The 24,779-nt window shown below is 63.9% G+C and overlaps 1 protein-coding gene across 1 annotated transcript in view; it reads right to left on the bottom strand.

The window, feature by feature from the left end:
- palm1a (paralemmin 1a) overlaps positions 1-24,779 on the bottom strand; it is a gene marked incomplete at its 3' end in the record, with an annotated part of 261,922 nt that overhangs the window by 13,901 nt on the left and 223,242 nt on the right. The gene's annotated exons all lie outside the window — the stretch shown is intronic.

Here is a 24,779-nt window from a genome sequence, read left to right on the forward strand (position 1 = left end):
AGGCCAGCACCCAGCGGCCTGACTCGGGTTCATAGCATCTGGGGGGCCTCCTCACAGGCAGGAAGCACAGGTTGGGGCAGCAAAGGCGGTGACTGCGACACCAGGTCCGGTGGGACATCTGTTGGGGTGGGATCAAAAGAGAGGCCATCCCCGGTGGGCACTGCCTAACGGGGTACTGATGAGGACGTGCCAGGAACAGTGTCGCAGAGCCCATCTGGGACCGGGGGGGGCCTCTGGGTCCCGAGGGGCAGGTCGAGGTTCCCTGGCCACCGAAGCAGGCAGTGGTGATGGTGCATCCTGCAGCTGTCTGGCATGGTGGGTAGCCGAGGTACAGGCGACCCAACCCGTCTACCCATATCTGATACTGATCATAGCCCAGCGACTCCACCACCACCCCAGACCTATCCCATTTGCGTGGGCTGGGTCCCTGCAGGTTCTGGAGGAACACTGTCTCCCCCAGTGCTAGTGGGCGGAGAGGCCGTGAGCGCTGCCCCAGAGACTCAGTAGCATAGGACATACGAGTCCGGAGGGCCTCCTCCTTCGCGGCCCTTGCCTCATGCCAGAGTGGGCGAAAATGTGGGTTGGAGAATTTCTCAAGCCTACCTACGAAGGATAGGGATGCACGCAAGGGATGGCCAAAGATAATCTGCACAGGTGAGAGATGACAATCAGGATCGGGCGTGTTACGCAGCTGCAGCATGGTATGTAGGAAACGGTCATGATTGAGACTGCCAGTTGGGCTGGTGTTGGATACTAAGAGGCGTTTGGCCGTCTTCACAGCCACCTCAGACTCCCAGACCAGCGATAGGTCGGCCAGGGCAAGGTCATTAGCATCAATCTTACCCTCATGCTCGATGAAGTACAGAAGATGGGCAAAGGAAGCATCTGCTGCCGTCTCTTGAGCAAGGAGTGGCCATGAGATGACACCAGATTCCTGTCCATCTTTGCGGATGGATGCCGTGAGTGCAAACTCCACACTGTCGGGATCGCTATGTGACCCCAACAAGAGGCTGGCAATAAAGTCAGCAGGGGAAGGGTGTCTCGAGGTGTCGTCGGCGGCATGATTGTTCTTGCCAGGTAGGTGTACGACATCAAAGCGCCAAGGAAGAGTATGCTGTTTGAGCCTAAATGGGCGAGAGTTTGTGATCTCATCCATCGTACGATCACTGAAGATCTTCACCAAAGGTTTGTGGTCCATGACGACAACAAGGTTGTCGCACCCTTGCGTAAAATATTTTGTCTGCTCAAGGCCCCAGGCCACAGCCAGAGCCTCCCCCTCGATGGCAGCGTAACGCTGTTCCGCCAAAGATAGGGAGCGTGACCCAGCAAGGGTTGTCCGCCATCCGCCCAGGCAACAATCCGGCACCCCAGAACTGCAGCCACAGTGTTGTAGGAGAAAGTAACCAATGCCACGCCGGGACCAGTCAGGGCGAAGGCAAGTCCTCCTCTGCATGTCATAGATCTCCTCACCAACCCGGACTACCTCGACCACAGCCTGTTTAGACACTTGGAAGGCATCCTCCAGCCTGCAGGACCATGAAAACTTGCACCTCGGGCTGAGGAAAGTTTTAAATGGTGCCATGGAGTCACGCAGCTGGGCATAGTTAGCCACCTGGTTGACAAGGCCGAACCAGCTCCTGATATTTGTGGTGGAGACCGGGGTGGGGAAGTCACAGATGGCATCCAAGTACTTCGGAAGTGGTTCGATCGTAGAGTCCGAGACCCTAAAGCTAGCAAAGTCAACAGTCCTCTCTGCAAACTGAAACTTGTCAGGGTTCAGCACGATGGCTGCCCGGCCGACCTGCGTGAGAAAGTCGATGGTCCTCCACCAGTGCTGTTTTAAGTCTGTGTCATAGTGGATGGTGTCATCAACACAACGCTCCTTGCGCTCGTAATCTGAGAGGATAGCGTCAAAACGGCGGTTGTAGCCATCCCAGGAGACAGGAAACCCTGTGGCGCCCTGGTATAGTGCCAGCGGCCGAAGGGTGTTATAAGAGTGGTCAGGTGACGATCCGACTCACGCAGGGGTACACTATGATATCCGTTCCAGGCATCCGTGACAGTCTTCCAGGTGCCTTTTGGGATGGGACGTGCAAGGTGGAAGGGGTGTTTAGTGGTGAAGGTCTCACGTCGACAGTACTTGTTGAGAGGGGATGGGTCCACGGTTCTGCGGGAGGAACCCGCAGAACCGTTCTGAGTGACTACCATATGATGGCACCATGTCACTGGCTCACCATAAGGCACACATTCAATCACTCCAAGGGCCTCATCCTGGCACGCCTCGGTTGTGGCTGCTGGGTCCACATGAATCTCAATAAGTGGCCCTTCTATGCATGGCAGCTCCTGATGGGGGGCAGGTGTTGAACGTAGATGGGCCCATTGGGATCTTGTCTGCTGACAGTGGACTGAGTGGCAGTGACCGGCAAGAGCTCTTTTGGCTCGTTAAGGGTGACCCAGCCACATCCCGCCAGAACCCTCGCCGCTGGCATTCGACGGAAAGTTGCCAGGTAGGAGGCCAAGGCAGAGGAGCGACTCATTGGAGAGGTACATGGACTGGACTGAACAGCTAACATGCACCATGGAATGGCAGGAGGCGACCACCCTGCTGCTGGGGGTCGTAGAGAGCACAGCAAAGACAGCCCCCTCTACAGCAATAGGAGAACGGCTGGCGGCCGACAAGCTCAAACCTACAGGGTGCATTACGCAAGAATCCACGGGCGAGAAACTCTGAGAGGAACCATAGGTCTGACTGCGTGTCTTCTGCGGGTGCCACCTCCTGACTCAGCCAGGTCATCAATCGAGATGGAGATCGACACATGAGGGGTGTCTCTCAGTTTGGCACAACTCCACTCACTCATTGAGAAGATGTGGTGGTCAAGCCTGATGGGCGTGGGTCTGACAGCACCAGGAGAATGGCACCGGGGCCGGCCCCTGCGACGTCTGGCAGACAGGGACTCGGACCAGGATGACAGAATCTAAGAAATTGGCTCTGAGCCCACAACAGTATGAACAAAAACTAATGCAATTTCAACATAGAAATGCCCAATACGTGACATAGAAACTTAAATTAGCTTAGCAGCGGTTGTAAAACAGCAGCAGACTTACAGGAAATAAGCCGGACAGGTTAACATCTCTGTTTTGCCATGAACAATGTGAAAACGCTACTTAACCATGCTAGCTTAACCATGTCTTATTTTTCCCTAGCCTCTAGTAACGCCCAGTGGCCGGTGGAGAACTCTGCAGTTAGCTGTTCATGTTAGAGCTGTTAGCTGCTTATGTCAGAGTTGTTAGCATCTCATGTTAAAGCTGTTAGTGTCACAATCAGGCCTGATTTCTCCAGCATTGCTGCTTGCTACACCCCTAATCAGGTTTACTGCCCTAACCTGCCACTTGTTTATCATCCCCATCAGTTCAGCCTGTGTATATATGCAGGTTTCACCATTCAATCACTACCAGATTGTCATTGCTCTCATGCCTGACCCTCCAGCACTCCTATCCGAATTGCCAGCCTGTTACCGACCAGATCCGCCCCCGACTACCGCCTCTTGTCTTGCCCTTGGATCCTGCTCCCCAGTGGTTACCGGGTTTCTGTCCTGGAGGACCACCAACAGTGAGTTAGTGGATCTTCTGTTTTCTTGTTGATCTTGATGCCTGCCCAGAGGAAGGTTACTCTGCTTGGCATGTTGGCATGTTGGGAACCAGAGTTCAACCCCAGCACTGAGCATTCTTGAGTGGATAATAAAGACTGTTAACCTGCCCCGATCTCTTGTGCTGCTTTTGGGTCCTTTCTCCAATCATTTCAGTTAGCTGCTGATATCTGAGCTGTTAGTATCTCATGTTAGAGCTGTTAGCTGCTGATGTCAGCACTGTTAGCTTCTTATGTTACATCTGTTAGCTTCTAATGTTAAAGAAGTTAGCTGTTCTCTGTTGGAGCTGTTAGCTGCTGATGTCAGCACTGTTAGCTTCTTATGTTACATCTGTTAGCTTCTAATGTTAAAGAAGTTAGCTGTTCTCTGTTGGAGCTGTTAGCTGCTGATGTCAGCACTGTTAGCTTCTTATGTTACATCTGTTAGCTTCTAATGTTAAAGAAGTTAGCTGTTCTCTGTTGGAGCTGTTAGCTGTTGATGTCAGCACTGTTAGCTTCTTATGTTACAGCTGTTAGCTTCTAATGTTAAAGAAGTTAGCTGTTCTCTGTTGGAGCTGTTAGCTGTTGATGTCAGCACTGTTAGCTTCTTATGTTACAGCTGTTAGCTTCTAATGTTAAAGAAGTTAGCTGCTGTCTGTTGGAGCTGTTAGCTGTTGATGTCAGAGCTGTTAGCTGCTCATGTTAGAGCCGTTAGCTTCTGATGTTACAGCTGTTAGCTTTTAATGCTACAGATGTTAGCTGTTCTTGTTAGAGCTATTAGCTGCTGATGTCAGCACTGCTAGCTTTTCATGTTACAGCTGTTAGTTGTTGATATAAGAAATGTTAGCTCTTGGTGTTAGAACTGTTAGCTATTAAAACTATTAAAGTAGTTTGCTTCAAATCCTGGGTTTAACACGGTCAAGATGGCCATATAGTGAGGAAACTCCCAACTGAACCCAAATGATTTAAGAAAATACCACCAAGTACAACAAAAAAAAATCAGGCTAAAATTTGCAAAAAAGGGGATTTGACCTCTATCAGGACAGTGAACAATAAACAGATTTCAAATAAACGAGAGGAGAAAAAAAACAGCAGTGAAGTAAACACTCAAGGCTAAAGCTAGCTAGCAGAGGACAAATGACAGACAAAAATTTATTCTAAGTAGAGAGGTTTTTTTAACCAGAAAAACAAAGAACTAGAGACAATCAGAGAAGAAATTTTAAAGGCAAACACCAGACTGTTGGAAGCACATGATTGCATGAGAAGGCAGAGGAGAGGCTCCCAAATGTTGAAGACTTTATAGAGATGCATGAAGCGAGAGGAAAAGATATGAGAGCCAGTCTTTTGTGGAAAAGATGCTTGAGGGACTTGTGCATGAAGGAGATGCTCTGAATTTGCAGATTGAAAGGGCTCACCACTCATCGTGGTCGCAGCCACCAGGTGACACTCCTCCAAAATCCATCACTGGGAAGTTCCTCAGCTTTAAAAAGAAAGAGTGGCTGCTCTGCAAGGCTTGGCAGAGGAAGGGGTTTACCTGCCAAAGAAACAAGATAACTATGGATCATGACTACCCCCTCTTATCCTTAAAAAACAAAGGACATATGCAGTACAAAAGGTACTGAAATGAAACCATGTCCAACTTGAAACACTTTTCCCTGCCAGAATGCGAGTGAGTCCCGGGGAAAGCCCTGTAACTCCGTGACTCCGAAGACGACAGAGTTAATGATGGATCAGATTCGGCAGCTGCCTTTGGAAAAACCGAATGAGCGCACAAAGAGAAACACGCTAAAGCAGGCAGGAGCAAAACGACAAGGAAATGCTTTCAGATGATCTACGGCACCTGTTGCAAGTTAATAAGAGCATTAAAAACCTTTTGCTCATCATCCCTTCCTTCTCAAATGTTTGTCTCCTCCCCAGAGTCTCCTCCCTAGAGCCTCCCTCCTCCCCAGAGTTTCCTCCCTAGAGCCTCCCTCCTCCCCAGAGTCTCCTCCCCAGAGCCTCCCTCCTCCCCAGAGTCTCCTCCCTAGAGCCTCCTCCCCAGAGCCTCCTCCCTAGAGCCTCCCTCCTCCCCAGAGTCTCCTCCCCAGAGCCTCCTCCCTAGAGCCTCCCTCCTCCCCAGAGCCTCCTCCCTAGAGCCTCCCTCCGCCCCAGAGCCTCCCTCCTCCCCAAAACCTCCTCCCCAGAGCCTCCTCCCCAGAGCCTCCCTCCTCCCCAGAGCCTCCTCCCCAGAGCCTCCCTCCTCCCCAGAGCCTCCCTCCTCCCCAGAGTCTCCTCCCCAGAGCCTCCCTCCTCCCCAGAGTCTCCTCCCCAGAGCCTCCCTCCTCCCCAGAGTCTCCCTCCTCCCCAGAGCCTCCTCCCCAGAGTTTTCTCCAGGTCCTATAGGGTCAGCTCAAGAGGCTGTACACTGGAAGGTAAAGCTACTTTAAGCTGTTGATCAGCTTGTTTGTTTGCTGTTTATTTGTTTGTTTGCTGTTTATTTGTTTGTTTATTGTTTATTTGTTTGTTTATTGTTTATTTATTTGTTTGCTGTTTGTTTGTTTGTTTGCTGTTTGTTTGTTTGTTTATTTGTTTGTTTGCTGTTTATTTATTTGTTTGTTTATTTGTTTGTTTGTTTATTTGTTTGTTTGCTGTTTAACCCTAACCCTAACCGACCCCGTCTCCAGTACCGATGCCGTCTCCCCGACCGACCCCATCCCCCGACCGATCCCGTCTCCCCGACCGATCCTGTCTCCCCGACCGATCCCGTCTCCCCGACCGATCCCGTCTCCCCGACCGACTCCGTCTCCAGTACCGATCCCGTCTCCCCGACCGATCCCGCCTCCCCGACCGACCCCGTCTCCCCGACCGATCCCGTCTCCCCGACCGAACCCGACTCCAGTACCGACCCCGTCTCCAGTCCCGACCCCGTCTCCCCGACCGATCCCGTCTCCCCGACCGACCCCGTCTCCAGTACCGACCCCGTCTCCCCGACCGACCCCGTCTCTCCGACCGATCCCGTCTCCCCGACCGACCCCGTCTCTCCGACCGATCCCGTCTCCCCGACCGACCCCATCTCCAGTACCGACCCGTCTCCCCTACCGATCCCGTCTCCAGTACCGATCCCGTCTCCCCGACCGACCCCGTCTCCCCTACCGATCCCGTCTCCAGTACCGATCCCGTCTCCCCGACCGACCCCGTCTCCAGTACCGACCCCGTCTCCCCGACCGATCCCGTCTCCAGTACCAATCCCGTCTCCAGTACCGACCCCATCTCCAGTACCGACCCCATCTCCAGTACCGATCCCGTCTCCCCTACCGATCCCGTCTCCAGTACCGATCCCGTCTCCCCGACCGACCCCGTCTCCAGTACCGACCCCGTCTCCCCTACCGACCCCGTCTCCAGTACCGACCCCGTCTCCCCGACCGATCCCGTCTCCAGTACCAATCCCGTCTCCAGTACCGACCCCATCTCCAGTACCGACCCCATCTCCAGTACCGACCCGTCTCCCCTACCGATCCCGTCTCCAGTACCGATCCCGTCTCCCCGACCGACCCCGTCTCCAGTACCGACCCCGTCTCCCCGACCGATCCCGTCTCCAGTACCAATCCCGTCTCCAGTACCGACCCCATCTCCAGTACCGATCCCGTCTCCCCGACCGACCCCGTCTCCCCGACCGATCCCGTCTTCAGTACCGATCCCGTCTCCCCGACCGATCCCATCTTCAGTACCGATCCCGTCTCCCCGACCGATCCCGTCTCCAGTACCGATCCCGTCTCCCCGACCGACCCCGTCTCCCCGACCAATTCCGTCTCCAGTACCGATCCTGTCTCCCCGACCGACCCCGTCTCCCCGACCGATCCCGTCTCCCCGACCGACCCCGTCTCCCCGAAAGATCCCGTCTCCCCGACCGATCCCGTCTCCCCGACCGACCCCGTCTCCCCGACCGATCCCGTCTCACCAACCGATCCCGTCTCCCCGACCGACCCCGTCTCCCCGACCGATCCCGTCTCCCCGACCGACCCCGTCTCCCCGACCGATCCCGTCTCGCCGACCGACCCCGTCTCCCCGACCGATCCCGTCTTCAGTACCGATCTCGTCTCCCCGACCGATCCCATCTTCAGTACCGATCCCGTCTCCCCGACCGATCCCGTCTCCAGTACCGATCCCGTCTCCCCGACCGACCCCGTCTCCCCGACCGATCCCGTCTCCAGTACCGATCCCGTCTCCCCGACCGACCCCGTCTCCCCGACCGACCCCGTCTCACCAACCGATCCCGTCTCCAGTACCGATCCCGTCTCCAGTACCGACCCCATCTCCAGTACTGACCCCGTCTCCAGTACCGACCCCGTCTCCCCAACCGATCCCGTCTCAAGTACCGATCCCGTCTCCAGTACCGACCCCATCTCCAGTACCGATCCCGTCTCCCCGACCGATCCCGTCTCCAATACCGACCCCGTCTCCCCGGCTGATCCCGTCTCCCAGACCGACCCCGTCTCCAGTACCAACCCCGTCTACCCGACCGACCATGTCTCCAGTACCGATCCCGTCTCCCCGACCGACCCCGTCTCCCCGACCGACCCCATCTCCCCGACCGATCCCGTCTCCCCGACCGTCCCCGTCTCCCCGACCGACCCCGTCTCCCAGACCGATCCCGTCTCCAGTACCGACCCCGTCTCCAGTACCGACCCCGTCTCTCCGACCGATCCCGTCTCCCCGACCGATCCCGTCTCCAGTACCGATCCCGTCTCCCCGACCGACCCCGTCTCCAGTACCGACCCCGTCTCCCCGACCGATCCCGTCTCCAGTACCGACCCCATCTCCAGTACCGATCCCGTCTCCCCGACCGATCCCGTCTCCCCGACCGATCCCGTCTCCCCGACCGACCCCGTCTCCCCGACCGATCCCGTCTCCCCGACCCACCCCGTCTCCCCGACCGACCCCGTCTTCAGTACCGATCCCGTCACCCCGACGGTTCCCATCTTCAGTACCGATCCCGTCTCCCTGACCGATCCCGTCTCCAGTGCCGATCCCGTCTCCCCGACCGATCCCGTCTCCAGTACCGATCCCGTCTCCCCGACCGACCCCGTCTCCCCGACCGATCCCGTCTCCCCGACCGACCCCGTCTCCAGTACCGACCCCATATCCAGTACCGACCCCGTCTCCAGTACCGACCCCATATCCAGTACCGACCCCGTCTCACCAACCGATCCCGTCTCCAGTACCGATCCCGTCTCCAGTACCGACCCCATCTCCAGTACTGACCCCGTCTCCAGTACCGACCCCGTCTCCCCAACCGATCCCGTCTCAAGCACCGATCCCGTCTCCAGTACCGACCCCATCTCCAGTACCGATCCCGTCTCCCCGACCGATCCCGTCCCCAATACCGACCCCGTCTCCCCGGCTGATCCCGTCTCCCCGACCGACCCCGTCTCCAGTACCAACCCCGTCTACCCGACCGACCATGTCTCCAGTACCGATCCCGTCTCCCCGACCGACCCCGTCTCCCCGACCGACCCCGTCTCCCCGACCGATCCCGTCTCCCCGACCGTCCCCGTCTCCCCGACCGACCCCGTCTCCCCGACCGACCCCGTCTCCCCGACCGATCCCGTCTCCCCGACCGACCCCGTCTCCAGTACCGACCCCGTCTCCAGTACCGATCCCGTCTCCAGTACCGATCCCGTCTCCAGTACCGATCCCGTCTCCCCGACCCACCCCGTCTCCCGACCGATCCCGTCTCCGGTACCGACCCCGTCTCCAGTACCGATCCCGTCTCCAGTACCGACCCCGTCTCCCCGACCGACCCCGTCTCCAGGACCGACCCCGTCTCCCCGACCGATCCCGTCTCCTCGACCGACCCCGTCTCCCCGACCGACCCCGTCTCCCCGGCCGACCCCGTCTCCCTGACCGATCCCGACTCCAGTACCGACCCCATCTCCAGTACCGACCCGTCTCCCCTACCGATCCCGTCTCCAGTACCGATCCCGTCTCCCCAACCGACCCCGTCTCCAGTACCGACCCCGTCTCCCCGACTGATCCCGTCTCCAGTACCAATCCCGTCTCCAGTACCGACCCCATCTCCAGTACCGATCCCGTCTCCCCGACCGACCCCGTCTCCAGTACCGACCCCGTCTCCCCGACCGATCCCGTCTCCCCGACCGACCCCGTCTCCCCGACCGATCCCGTCTTTAGTACCGATCCCGTCTCCCCGACCGATCCCGTCTCCAGTGCCGATCCCGTCTCCCCGACCGATCCCGTCTCCAGTACCGATCCCGTCTCCCCGACCGACCCCGTCTCCCCGACCGATCCCGTCTCCCTGACCGATCCCGTCTCCAGTACCGACCCCATCTCCAGTACCGACCCGTCTCCCCGACCGATCCCGTCTCCAGTACCGATCCCGTCTCCCCGACCGATCCCGTCTCCCCGACCGACCCCGTCTCCAGTACCGACCCCGTCTCCCCGACCGACCCCGTCTCCCCGACCGATCCCGTCTCCCCGACCGACTCCGTCTCCAGTACCGATCCCGTCTCCCCGACCGACCCCGTCCCCCGACCGATCCCGTCTCCAGTACCGATCCCGTCTCCCCGACCGATCCCGTCTCCCCGACCGACTCCGTCTCCAGTACCGACCCCGTCTCCCCGACCGACCCCGTCTCCCCGACCGATCCCGTCTCCCCGACCGACTCCGTCTCCAGTACCGACTCCGTCTCCCCGACCGACCCCGTCTCCCCGGCCGACCCCGTCTCCCTGACCGATCCCGACTCCAGTACCGACCCCATCTCCAGTACCGACCCGTCTCCCCTACCGATCCCGTCTCCAGTACCGACCCCGTCTCCCCGACTGATCCCGTCTCCAGTACCAATCCCGTCTCCAGTACCGACCCCATCTCCAGTACCGATCCCGTCTCCCCGACCGACCCCGTCTCCAGTACCGACCCCGTCTCCCCGACCGATCCCGTCTCCCCGACCGACCCCGTCTCCCCGACCGATTCCGTCTTTAGTACCGATCCCGTCTCCCCGACCGATCCCGTCTCCAGTGCCGATCCCGTCTCCCCGACCGATCCCGTCTCCAGTACCGATCCCGTCTCCCCGACCGACCCCGTCTCCCCGACCGACCCCGTCTCCAGTACCGACCCCGTCTCCCCGACCGATCCCGTCTCCCCGACCGATCCCGTCTCCCCGACCGACTCCGTCTCCAGTACCGATCCCGTCTCCCCGACCGACCCCGTCCCCCGACCGATCCCGTCTCCAGTACCGATCCCGTCTCCCCGACCGATCCCGTCTCCCCGACCGACTCCGTCTCCAGTACCGACCCCGTCTCCCCGACCGACCCCGTCTCCCCGACCGATCCCGTCTCCCCGACCGACTCCGTCTCCAGTACCGACTCCGTCTCCCCGACCGACCCCGTCTCACCGGCCGACCCCGTCTCTCTGACCGATCCCGACTCCAGTACCGACCCCATCTCCAGTACCGACCCGTCTCCCCTACCGATCCCGTCTCCAGTACCGACCCCGTCTCCCCGACTGATCCCGTCTCCAGTACCAATCCCGTCTCCAGTACCGACCCCATCTCCAGTACCGATCCCGTCTCCCCGACCGACCCCGTCTCCAGTACCGACCCCGTCTCCCCGACCGATCCCGTCTCCCCGACCGACCCCGTCTCCCCGACCGATTCCGTCTTTAGTACCGATCCCGTCTCCCCGACCGATCCCATCTTCAGTACCGATCCCGTCTCCCCGACCGATCCCGTCTCCAGTGCCGATCCCGTCTCCCCGACCGATCCCGTCTCCAGTACCGATCCCGTCTCCCCGACCGACCCCGTCTCCCCGACCGATCCCGTCTCCCCGACCGATCCCGTCTCCAGTACCGACCCCATCTCCAGTACCGACCCGTCTCCCCGACCGATCCCGTCTCCAGTACCGATCCCGTCTCCTCGACCGATCCCGTCTCCCCGACCGACCCCGTCTCCAGTACCGACCCCGTCTCCCCGACCGACTCCGTCTCCCCGACCGACCCCGTCTCCCCGACCGATCCCGTCTCCCCGACCGACTCCGTCTCCAGTACCGATCCCGTCTCCCCGACCGACCCCGTCCCCCAACCGATCCCGTCTCCAGTACCGATCCCGTCTCCCCGACCGACTCCGTCTCCAGTACCGACCCCGTCTCCCCGACCGACCCCGTCTCCCCGACCGATCCCGTCTCCCCGACCGACTCCGTCTCCAGTACCGATCCCGTCTCCAGTACCAACCCCGTCTACCCGACCGACCATGTCTCCATCACCGATCCCGTCTCCCCGACCGACCCCGTCTCCCCGACCGACCCCGTCTCACCGATCGATCCCGTCTCCCCGACCGTCCCCGTCTCCCCGACCGACCCCGTCTCCCCGACCGACCCCGTCTCCAGTACCGACCCCGTCTCCAGTACCGATCCCGTCTCCAGTACCGATCCCGTCTCCAGTACCGACCCCGTCTCCAGTACCGACCCCGTCTCCAGTACCGATCCCGTCTCCAGTACCGATCCCGTCTCCAGTACCGATCCCGTCTCCCCGACCGACCCCGTCTCCCCGACCGACCCCGTCTCCCCGACCGACCCCGTCTCCAGTACCGACCCCATCTCCAGTACCGACCCCGTCTCCAGTACCGATCCCGTCTCCAGTACCGATCCCGTCTCCCCGACCGACCCCGTCTCCCCGACCGATCCCGTCTCCCCGACCGATCCCGTCTCCAGTACCGACCCCGTCTCCAGTACCGATCCCGTCTCCAGTACCGACCCCGTCTCCCCAACCGACCCTGTCTCCAGTACCGATGCCGTCTCCAGTACCGACCCCGTCTCCCCGACCGACCCCGTCTCCCCGACCGATCCCGTCTCCCCGACCGACCCCGTCTCCAGTCTCCAGTACCGACCCCGTCTACCCGACCGATCCCGTCTCCCCGACCGACCCAGTCTCCCCGACCGATCCCGTCTCCAGTACCGATCCCGTCTCCACAACCGATCCCGTCTCCACGACCGACCCCGTCTCCCCGACCGACCCCGTCTCCCCGACCGATCCCGTCTCCAGTACCGACCCCATCTCCAGTACCGACCCGTCTCCCCGACCGATCCCGTCTCCCCGACCGACCCCGTCTCCCCGACCGACCCCGTCTCCCCGACCGATCCCGTCTCCAGTACCGACCCCATCTCCAGTACCGATCCCGTCTCCCCGACCGATCCCGTCTCCCCGACCGATCCCGTCTCCCCGACCGACCCCGTCTCCCCGACCGATCCCGTCTCCCCGACCCACCCCGTCTCCCCGACCGACCCCGTCTTCAGTACCGATCCCGTCACCCCGACGGTTCCCATCTTCAGTACCGATCCCGTCTCCCTGACCGACCCCGTCTCCAGTGCCGATCCCGTCTCCCCGACCGATCCCGTCTCCAGTACCGATCCCGTCTCCCCGACCGACCCCGTCTCCCCGACCGATCCCGTCTCCCCGACCGACCCCGTCTCCAGTACCGACCCCATATCCAGTACCGACCCCGTCTCACCAACCGATCCCGTCTCCAGTACCGATCCCGTCTCCAGTACCGACCCCATCTCCAGTACTGACCCCGTCTCCAGTACCGACCCCGTCTCCCCAACCGATCCCGTCTCAAGCACCGATCCCGTCTCCAGTACCGACCCCATCTCCAGTACCGATCCCGTCTCCCCGACCGATCCCGTCCCCAATACCGACCCCGTCTCCCCGGCTGATCCCGTCTCCCCGACCGACCCCGTCTCCAGTACCAACCCCGTCTACCCGACCGACCATGTCTCCAGTACCGATCCCGTCTCCCCGACCGACCCCGTCTCCCCGACCGACCCCGTCTCCCCGACCGATCCCGTCTCCCCGACCGTCCCCGTCTCCCCGACCGACCCCGTCTCCCCGACCGACCCCGTCTCCCCGACCGATCCCGTCTCCCCGACCGACCCCGTCTCCCCGACCGACCCCGTCTCCAGTACCGACCCCGTCTCCAGTACCGATCCCGTCTCCAGTACCGATCCCGTCTCCAGTACCGATCCCGTCTCCCCGACCCACCCCGTCTCCAGTACCGATCCCGTCTCCAGTACCGATCCCGTCTCCCCGACCGACCCCGTCTCCCCGACCGATCCCGTCTCCGGTACCGACCCCGTCTCCAGTACCGATCCCGTCTCCAGTACCGACCCCGTCTCCCCGACCGACCCCGTCTCCAGGACCGACCCCGTCTCCCCGACCGATCCCGTCTCCTCGACCGACCCCGTCTCCCCGACCGACCCCGTCTCCCCGGCCGACCCCGTCTCCCTGACCGATCCCGACTCCAGTACCGACCCCATCTCCAGTACCGACCCGTCTCCCCTACCGATCCCGTCTCCAGTACCGATCCCGTCTCCCCGACTGATCCCGTCTCAAGTACCAATCCCGTCTCCAGTACCGACCCCATCTCCAGTACCGATCCCGTCTCCCCGACCGACCCCGTCTCCAGTACCGACCCCGTCTCCCCGACCGATCCCGTCTCCCCGACCGACCCCGTCTCCCCGACCGATCCCGTCTTTAGTACCGATCCCGTCTCCCCGACCGATCCCATCTTCAGTACCGATCCCGTCTCCCCGACCGACCCCGTCTCCCCGACCGATCCCGTCTCCCCGACCCACCCCGTCTCCCCGACCGACCCCGTCTTCAGTACCGATCCCGTCACCCCGACGGTTCCCATCTTCAGTACCGATCCCGTCTCCCTGACCGATCCCGTCTCCAGTGCCGATCCCGTCTCCCCGACCGATCCCGTCTCCAGTACCGATCCCGTCTCCCCGACCGACCCCGTCTCCCCGACCGATCCCGTCTCCCCGACCGACCCCGTCTCCAGTACCGACCCCATATCCAGTACCGACCCCGTCTCCAGTACCGACCCCATATCCAGTACCGACCCCGTCTCACCAACCGATCCCGTCTCCAGTACCGATCCCGTCTCCAGTACCGACCCCATCTCCAGTACTGACCCCGTCTCCAGTACCGACCCCGTCTCCCCAACCGATCCCGTCTCAAGCACCGATCCCGTCTCCAGTACCGACCCCATCTCCAGTACCGATCCCGTCTCCCCGACCGATCCCGTCCCCAATACCGACCCCGTCTCCCCGGCTGATCCCGTCTCCCCGACCGACCCCGTCTCCAGTACCAACCCCGTCTACCCGACCGACCATGTCTCCAGTACCGATCCCGTCTCCCCGACCGACCCCGTCTCCCCGACCGACCCCGTCTCCCCGACCGATCCCGTCTCCCCGACCGTCCCCGTCTCCCCGACCGACCCCGTCTCCCCGACCGACCCCGTCTCCCCGACCGATCCCGTCTCCCCGACCGACCCCGTCTCCAGTACCGACCCCGTCTCCAGTACCGATCCCGTCTCCAGTACCGATCCCGTCTCCAGTACCGATCCCGTCTCCCCGACCCACCCCGTCTCCAGTACCGATCCCGTCTCCAGTACCGATCCCGTCTCCCCGACCGATCCCGTCTCCGGTACCGACCCCGTCTCCAGTACCGATCCCGTCTCCAGTACCGACCCCGTCTCCCCGACCGACCCCGTCTCCAGGACCGACCCCGTCTCCCCGACCGATCCCGTCTCCTCGACCGACCCCGTCTCCCCGACCGACCCCGTCTCCCCGGCCGACCCCGTCTCCCTGACCGATCCCGACTCCAGTACCGACCCCATCTCCAGTACCGACCCGTCTCCCCTACCGATCCCGTCTCCAGTACCGATCCCGTCTCCCCAACCGACCCCGTCTCCAGTACCGACCCCGTCTCCCCGACTGATCCCGTCTCCAGTACCAATCCCGTCTCCAGTACCGACCCCATCTCCAGTACCGATCCCGTCTCCCCGACCGACCCCGTCTCCAGTACCGACCCCGTCTCCCCGACCGATCCCGTCTCCCCGACCGACCCCGTCTCCCCGACCGATCCCGTCTTTAGTACCGATCCCGTCTCCCCGACCGATCCCATCTTCAGTACCGATCCCGTCTCCCCGACCGATCCCGTCTCCAGTGCCGATCCCGTCTCCCCGACCGATCCCGTCTCCAGTACCGATCCCGTCTCCCCGACCGACCCCGTCTCCCCGACCGATCCCGTCTCCCTGACCGATCCCGTCTCCAGTACCGACCCCATCTCCAGTACCGACCCGTCTCCCCGACCGATCCCGTCTCCAGTACCGATCCCGTCTCCCCGACCGATCCCGTCTCCCCGACCGACCCCCGTCTCCAGTACCGACCCCGTCTCCCCGACCGACTCCGTCTCCCCGACCGACCCCGTCTCCCCGACCGATCCCGTCTCCCCGACCGACTCCGTCTCCAGTACCGATCCCGTCTCCCCGACCGACCCCGTCCCCCGACCGATCCCGTCTCCAGTACCGATCCCGTCTCCCCGACCGATCCCGTCTCCCCGACCGACTCCGTCTCCAGTACCGACCCCGTCTCCCCGACCGACCCCGTCTCCCCGACCGACCCCGTCTCCCCGACCGATCCCGTCTCCCCGACCGACTCCGTCTCCAGTACCGACTCCGTCTCCCCGACCGACCCCGTCTCCCCGGCCGACCCCGTCTCCCTGACCGATCCCGACTCCAGTACCGACCCCATCTCCAGTACCGACCCGTCTCCCCTACCGATCCCGTCTCCAGTACCGACCCCGTCTCCCCGACTGATCCCGTCTCCAGTACCAATCCCGTCTCCAGTACCGACCCCATCTCCAGTACCGATCCCGTCTCCCCGACCGACCCCGTCTCCAGTACCGACCCCGTCTCCCCGACCGATCCCGTCTCCCCGACCGACCCCGTCTCCCCGACCGATTCCGTCTTTAGTACCGATCCCGTCTCCCCGACCGATCCCGTCTCCAGTGCCGATCCCGTCTCCCCGACCGATCCCGTCTCCAGTACCGATCCCGTCTCCCCGACCGACCCCGTCTCCCCGACCGACCCCGTCTCCAGTACCGACCCCGTCTCCCCGACCGACTCCGTCTCCCCGACCGACCCCGTCTCCCCGACCGATCCCGTCTCCCCGACCGACTCCGTCTCCAGTACCGATCCCGTCTCCCCGACCGACCCCGTCCCCCGACCGATCCCGTCTCCAGTACCGATCCCGTCTCCCCGACCGATCCCGTCTCCCCGACCGACTCCGTCTCCAGTACCGACCCCGTCTCCCCGACCGACCCCGTCTCCCCGACCGATCCCGTCTCCCCGACCGACTCCGTCTCCAGTACCGACTCCGTCTCCCCGACCGACCCCGTCTCACCGGCCGACCCCGTCTCCCTGACCGATCCCGACTCCAGTACCGACCCCATCTCCAGTACCGACCAGTCTCCCCTACCAATCCCGTCTCCAGTACCGACCCCGTCTCCCCGACTGATCCCGTCTCCAGTACCAATCCCGTCTCCAGTACCGACCCCATCTCCAGTACCGATCCCGTCTCCCCGACCGACCCCGTCTCCAGTACCGACCCCGTCTCCCCGACCGATCCCGTCTCCCCGACCGACCCCGTCTCCCCGACCGATTCCGTCTTTAGTACCGATCCCGTCTCCCCGACCGATCCCATCTTCAGTACCGATCCCGTCTCCCCGACCGATCCCGTCTCCAGTGCCGATCCCGTCTCCCCGACCGATCCCGTCTCCAGTACCGATCCCGTCTCCCCGACCGACCCCCGTCTCCCCGACCGATCCCGTCTCCCCGACCGATCCCGTCTCCAGTACCGACCCCATCTCCAGTACCGACCCGTCTCCCCGACCGATCCCGTCTCCAGTACCGATCCCGTCTCCTCGACCGATCCCGTCTCCCCGACCGACCCCGTCTCCAGTACCGACCCCGTCTCCCCGACCGACTCCGTCTCCCCGACCGACCCCGTCTCCCCGACCGATCCCGTCTCCCCGACCGACTCCGTCTCCAGTACCGATCCCGTCTCCCCGACCGACCCCGTCCCCCAACCGATCCCGTCTCCAGTACCGATCCCGTCTCCCCGACCGACTCCGTCTCCAGTACCGACCCCGTCTCCCCGACCGACCCCGTCTCCCCGACCGATCCCGTCTCCCCGACCGACTCCGTCTCCAGTACCGACTACGTCTCCAGTACCGATCCCGTCTCCAGTACCAACCCCGTCTACCCGACCGACCATGTCTCCATCACCGATCCCGTCTCCCCGACCGACCCCGTCTCCCCGACCGACCCCCGTCTCACCGATCGATCCCGTCTCCCCGACCGTCCCCGTCTCCCCGACCGACCCCGTCTCCCCGACCGACCCCGTCTCCAGTACCGACCCCGTCTCCAGTACCGATCCCGTCTCCAGTACCGACCCCGTCTCCAGTACCGACCCCGTCTCCAGTACCGATCCCGTCTCCAGTACCGATCCCGTCTCCAGTACCGATCCCGTCTCCCCGACCGACCCCGTCTCCCCGACCGACCCCGTCTCCCCGACCGACCCCGTCTCCAGTACCGACCCCATCTCCAGTACCGACCCCGTCTCCAGTACCGATCCCGTCTCCAGTACCGATCCCGTCTCCCCGACCGACCCCGTCTCCCCGACCGATCCCGTCTCCCCGACCGATCCCGTCTCCAGTACCGACCCCGTCTCCAGTACCGATCCCGTCTCCAGTACCGACCCCGTCTCCCCAACCGACCCTGTCTCCAGTACCGATGCCGTCTCCAGTACCGACCCCGTCTCCCCGACCGACCCCGTCTCCCCGACCGATCCCGTCTCCCCGACCGACCCCGTCTCCAGTCTCCAGTACCGACCCCGTCTACCCGACCGATCCCGTCTCCCCGACCGACCCAGTCTCCCCGACCGATCCCGTCTCCAGTACCGATCCCGTCTCCACAACCGATCCCGTCTCCACGACCGACCCCGTCTCCCCGACCGACCCCGTCTCCCCGACCGATCCCGTCTCCAGTACCGACCCCATCTCCAGTACCGACCCGTCTCCCCGACCGATCCCGTCTCCCCGACCGACCCCGTCTCCCCGACCGACCCCGTCTCCCCGACCGATCCCGTCTCCAGTACCGACCCCATCTCCAGTACCGATCCCGTCTCCCCGACCGATCCCGTCTCCCCGACCGATCCCGTCTCCCCGACCGACCCGTCTCCCCGACCGATCCCGTCTCCCCGACCCACCCCGTCTCCCCGACCGACCCCGTCTTCAGTACCGATCCCGTCACCCCCGACGGTTCCCATCTTCAGTACCGATCCCGTCTCCCTGACCGACCCCGTCTCCAGTGCCGATCCCGTCTCCCCGACCGATCCCGTCTCCAGTACCGATCCCGTCTCCCCGACCGACCCCGTCTCCCCGACCGATCCCGTCTCCCCGACCGACCCCGTCTCCAGTACCGACCCCATATCCAGTACCGACCCCGTCTCACCAACCGATCCCGTCTCCAGTACCGATCCCGTCTCCAGTACCGACCCCATCTCCAGTACTGACCCCGTCTCCAGTACCGACCCCGTCTCCCCAACCGATCCCGTCTCAAGCACCGATCCCGTCTCCAGTACCGACCCCATCTCCAGTACCGATCCCGTCTCCCCGACCGATCCCGTCCCCAATACCGACCCCGTCTCCCCGGCTGATCCCGTCTCCCCGACCGACCCCGTCTCCAGTACCAACCCCGTCTACCCGACCGACCATGTCTCCAGTACCGATCCCGTCTCCCCGACCGACCCCGTCTCCCCGACCGACCCCGTCTCCCCGACCGATCCCGTCTCCCCGACCGTCCCCGTCTCCCCGACCGACCCCGTCTCCCCGACCGACCCCGTCTCCCCGACCGATCCCGTCTCCCCGACCGACCCCGTCTCCCCGACCGACCCCGTCTCCAGTACCGACCCCGTCTCCAGTACCGATCCCGTCTCCAGTACCGATCCCGTCTCCAGTACCGATCCCGTCTCCCCGACCCACCCCGTCTCCAGTACCGATCCCGTCTCCAGTACCGATCCCGTCTCCCCGACCGACCCCGTCTCCCCGACCGATCCCGTCTCCGGTACCGACCCCGTCTCCAGTACCGATCCCGTCTCCAGTACCGACCCCGTCTCCCCGACCGACCCCGTCTCCAGGACCGACCCCGTCTCCCCGACCGATCCCGTCTCCTCGACCGACCCCGTCTCCCCGACCGACCCCGTCTCCCCAGCCGACCCCGTCTCCCTGACCGATCCCGACTCCAGTACCGACCCCATCTCCAGTACCGACCCGTCTCCCCTACCGATCCCGTCTCCAGTACCGATCCCGTCTCCCCGACTGATCCCGTCTCAAGTACCAATCCCGTCTCCAGTACCGACCCCATCTCCAGTACCGATCCCGTCTCCCCGACCGACCCCGTCTCCAGTACCGACCCCGTCTCCCCGACCGATCCCGTCTCCCCGACCGACCCCGTCTCCCCGACCGATCCCGTCTTTAGTACCGATCCCGTCTCCCCGACCGATCCCATCTTCAGTACCGATCCCGTCTCCCCGACCGATCCCGTCTCCAGTGCCGATCCCGTCTCCCCGACCGATCCCGTCTCCAGTACCGATCCCGTCTCCCCGACCGACCCCGTCTCCCCGACCGATCCCGTCTCCCCGACCGATCCCGTCTCCAGTACCGACCCCATCTCCAGTACCGACCCGTCTCCCCGACCGATCCCGTCTCCAGTACCGATCCCGTCTCCCCGACCGATCCCGTCTCCCCGACCGACCCCGTCTCCAGTACCGACCCCGTCTCCCCGACCGACTCCGTCTCCCCGACCGACCCCGTCTCCCCGACCGATCCCGTCTCCCCGACCGACTCCGTCTCCAGTACCGATCCCGTCTCCCCGACCGACCCCGTCCCCCGACCGATCCCGTCTCCAGTACCGATCCCGTCTCCCCGACCGATCCCGTCTCCCCGACCGACTCCGTCTCCAGTACCGATCCCGTCTCCCCGACCGACTCCGTCTCCAGTACCGACCCCGTCTCCCCGACCGACCCCGTCTCCCCGACCGACCCCGTCTCCCCGACCGATCCCGTCTCCCCGACCGACCCCGTCTCCCCGGCCGACCCCGTCTCCAGTACCGACCCCATCTCCAGTACCGACCCGTCTCCCCTACCGATCCCGTCTCCAGTACCGACCCCGTCTCCCCGACTGATCCCGTCTCCAGTACCAATCCCGTCTCCAGTACCGACCCCATCTCCAGTACCGATCCCGTCTCCCCGACCGACCCCGTCTCCAGTACCGACCCCGTCTCCCCGACCGATCCCGTCTCCCCGACCGACCCCGTCTCCCCGACCGATTCCGTCTTTAGTACCGATCCCGTCTCCCCGACCGATCCCATCTTCAGTACCGATCCCGTCTCCCCGACCGATCCCGTCTCCAGTGCCGATCCCGTCTCCCCGACCGATCCCGTCTCCAGTACCGATCCCGTCTCCCCGACCGACCCCGTCTCCCCGACCGATCCCGTCTCCCCGACCGATCCCGTCTCCAGTACCGACCCCATCTCTGGTACCGACCCGTCTCCCCGACCGATCCCGTCTCCAGTACCGATCCCGTCTCCCCGACCGATCCCGTCTCCCCGACCGACCCCGTCTCCAGTACCGACCCCGTCTCCCCGACCGACTCCGTCTCCCCGACCGACCCCGTCTCCCCGACCGATCCCGTCTCCCCGACCGACTCCGTCTCCAGTACCGATCCCGTCTCCCCGACCGACCCCGTCCCCCGACCGATCCCGTCTCCAGTACCGACCCCGTCTCCCCGACCGACCCCGTCTCCCCGACCGATCCCGTCTCCCCGACCGACTCCGTCTCCAGTACCGACTCCGTCTCCAGTACCGATCCCGTCTCCAGTACCAACCCCGTCTCCAGTACCGATCCCGTCTCCCCGACCGATCCCGTCTCCCCGACCGACCCCGTCTTTCCGACCTTTCCCGTCTCCCCGACCGATCCCGTCTCCAGTACCGATCCCGTCTCCCCGACCGACCCCGTCTCCAGTACCGACCCCGTCTCCCCGACCGATCCCGTCTCCAGTACCGACCCCATCTCCAGTACCGATCCCGTCTCCCCGACCGATCCCGTCTCCCCGACCGACCCGGTCTCCCCGACCGATCCCGTCTCCCCGACCGACCCGGTCTCCCCGACCGATCCCGTCTTCAGTACCGATCCCGTCACCCCGACCGTTCCCATCTTCAGTACCGATCCCGTCTCCAGTGCCGATCCCGTCTCCCCGACCGATCCCGTCTCCAGTACCGATCCCGTCTCCCCGACCGACCCCGTCTCCCCGACCGATCCCGTCTCCCCGACCGACCCCGTCTCCAGTACCGACCCCATATCCAGTACCGACCCCGTCTCACCAACCGATCCCGTCTCCAGTACCGATCCCGTCTCCAGTACCGACCCCATCTCCAGTACTGACCCCGTCTCCAGTACCGACCCCGTCTCCCCAACCGATCCCGTCTCAAGCACCGATCCCGTCTCCAGTACCGACCCCATCTCCAGTACCGATCCCGTCTCCCCGACCGATCCCGTCTCCAATACCGACCCCGTCTCCCCGACCGACCCCGTCTCCAGTACCAACCCCGTCTACCCGACCGACCAGGTCTCCATCACCGATCCCGTCTCCCCGACCGACCCCGTCTCCCCGACCGACCCCGTCCCCCCGATCGATCCCGTCTCCCCGACCGTCCCCGTCTCCCCGACCGACCCCGTCTCCCCGACCGACCCCGTCTCCAGTACCGACCCCGTCTCCAGTACCGATCCCGTCTCCAGTACCGATCCCGTCTCCCCGACCCACCCCGTCTCCAGTACCGATCCCGTCTCCAGTACCGATCCCGTCTCCCCGACCGACCCCGTCTCCCCGACCGATCCCGTCTCCCCGACTGATCCCATCTCCAGTACCGACCCCGTCTCCAGTACCGATCCCGTCTCCAGTACCGACCCCGTCTCCCCAACCGACCCTGTCTCCAGTACCGATGCCGTCTCCAGTACCGACCCCGTCTCCCCGACCGACCCCGTCTCCCCGACCGATCCTGTCTCCCCGACCGACCCCGTCTCCAGTCTCCAGTACCGACCCCGTCTACCCGACCGATCCCGTCTCCCCGACCGACCCCGTCTCCCCGACCGATCCCGTCTCCAGTACCGATCCCGTCTCCACAACCGATCCCGTCTCCACGACCGACCCCGTCTCCCCGACCGACCCCGTCTCCCCGACCGATCCCGTCTCCAGTACCGACCCCATCTCCAGTACCGACCCGTCTCCCCGACCGATCCCGTCTCCCCGACCGACCCCGTCTCCCCGACCGACCCCGTCTCCCCGACCGATCCCGTCTCCAGTACCGACCCCATCTCCAGTACCGATCCCGTCTCCCCGACCGATCCCGTCTCCCCGACCGATCCCGTCTCCCCGACCGACCCCGTCTCCCCGACCGATCCCGTCTCCCCGACCGACCCGGTCTGCCCGACCGATCCCGTCTTCAGTACCGATCCCGTCACCCCGACCGTTCCCATCTTCAGTACCGATCCCGTCTCCCCGACCGATCCCGTCTCCAGTGCCGATCCCGTCTCCCCGACCGATCCCGTCTCCAGTACCGATCCCGTCTCCCCGACCGACCCCCTCTCCCCGACCGATCCCGTCTCCCCGACCGACCCCGTCTCCAGTACCGACCCCATATCCAGTACCGACCCCGTCTCACAAACCGATCCCGTCTCCAGTACCGATCCCGTCTCCAGTACCGACCCCATCTCCAGTACTGACCCCGTCTCCAGTACCGACCCCGTCTGCCCAACCGATCCCGTCTCAAGCACCGATCCCGTCTCCAGTACCGACCCCATCTCCAGTACCGATCCCGTCTCCCCGACCGATCCCGTCTCCAGTACCGACCCCGTCTCCCCGGCTGATCCCGTCTCCCCGACCGACCCCGTCTCCAGTACCAACACCGTCTACCCGACCGACCATGTCTCCAGTACCGATCCCGTCTCCCCGACCGACCCCGTCTCCCCGACCGATCCCGTCTCCCCGACCGTCCCCGTCTCCCCGACCGACCCCGTCTCCAGTACCGACCCCGTCTCCAGTACCGATCCCGTCTCCAGTACCGATCCCGTCTCCCCGACCCACCCCGTCTCCAGTACCGATCCCGTCTCCAGTACCGATCCCGTCTCCCCGACCGACCCCGTCTCCCCGACCGATCCCGTCTCCAGTACCGACCCCGTCTCCAGTACCGATCCCGTCTCCAGTACCGATCCCGTCTCCAGTACCGACCCCATCTCCAGTACCGACCCCATCTCCCCAACCGACCCTGTCTCCAGTACCGATGCCGTCTCCAGTACCGACCCCGTCTCCCCGACCGACCCCGTCTCCCCGACCGATCCCGTCTCCCCGACCGACCCCGTCTCCAGTCTCCAGTACCGACCCCGTCTACCCGACCGATCCCGTCTCCCCGACCGACCCCGTCTCCCCGACCGATCCCGTCTACAGTACCGATCCCGTCTCCACAACCGATCCCGTCTCCAGTACCAATCCCGTCTCCAGTACCGACCCCATCTCCAGTACCAATCCCGTCTCCCCGACCGACCTCGTCTCCAGTACCGACCCCGTCTCCCCGACCGATCCCGTCTCCCCGACCGACCCCGTCTCCACAACCGATCCCGTCTCCACGACCGACCCCGTCTCCCCGACCGACCCCGTCTCCCCGACCGATCACGTCTCCAGTACCGACCCCATCTCCAGTACCGACCCGTCTCCCCGACCGATCCCGTCTCCCCGACCGACCCCGTCTCCCCGACCGACCCCGTCTCCCCGACCGATCCCGTCTCCAGTACCGACCCCATCTCCAGTACCGATCCCGTCTCCCCGACCGATCCCGTCTCCCCGACCGATCCCGTCTCCCCGACCGACCCCGTCTCCCCGACCGATCCCGTCTCCCCGACCGACCCGGTCTGCCCGACCGATCCCGTCTTCAGTACCGATCCCGTCACCCCGACCGTTCCCATCTTCAGTACCGATCCCGTCTCCCCGACCGATCCCGTCTCCAGTGCCGATCCCGTCTCCCCGACCGATCCCGTCTCCAGTACCGATCCCGTCTCCCCGACCGACCCCCTCTCCCCGACCGATCCCGTCTCCCCGACCGACCCCGTCTCCAGTACCGACCCCATATCCAGTACCGACCCCGTCTCACCAACCGATCCCGTCTCCAGTACCGATCCCGTCTCCAGTACCGACCCCATCTCCAGTACTG

This window comes from Telmatherina bonti (genome assembly GCF_933228915.1).
Source record: "Telmatherina bonti genome assembly, chromosome: 8".
Classification (NCBI taxonomy): domain Eukaryota; kingdom Metazoa; phylum Chordata; class Actinopteri; order Atheriniformes; family Telmatherinidae; genus Telmatherina; species Telmatherina bonti.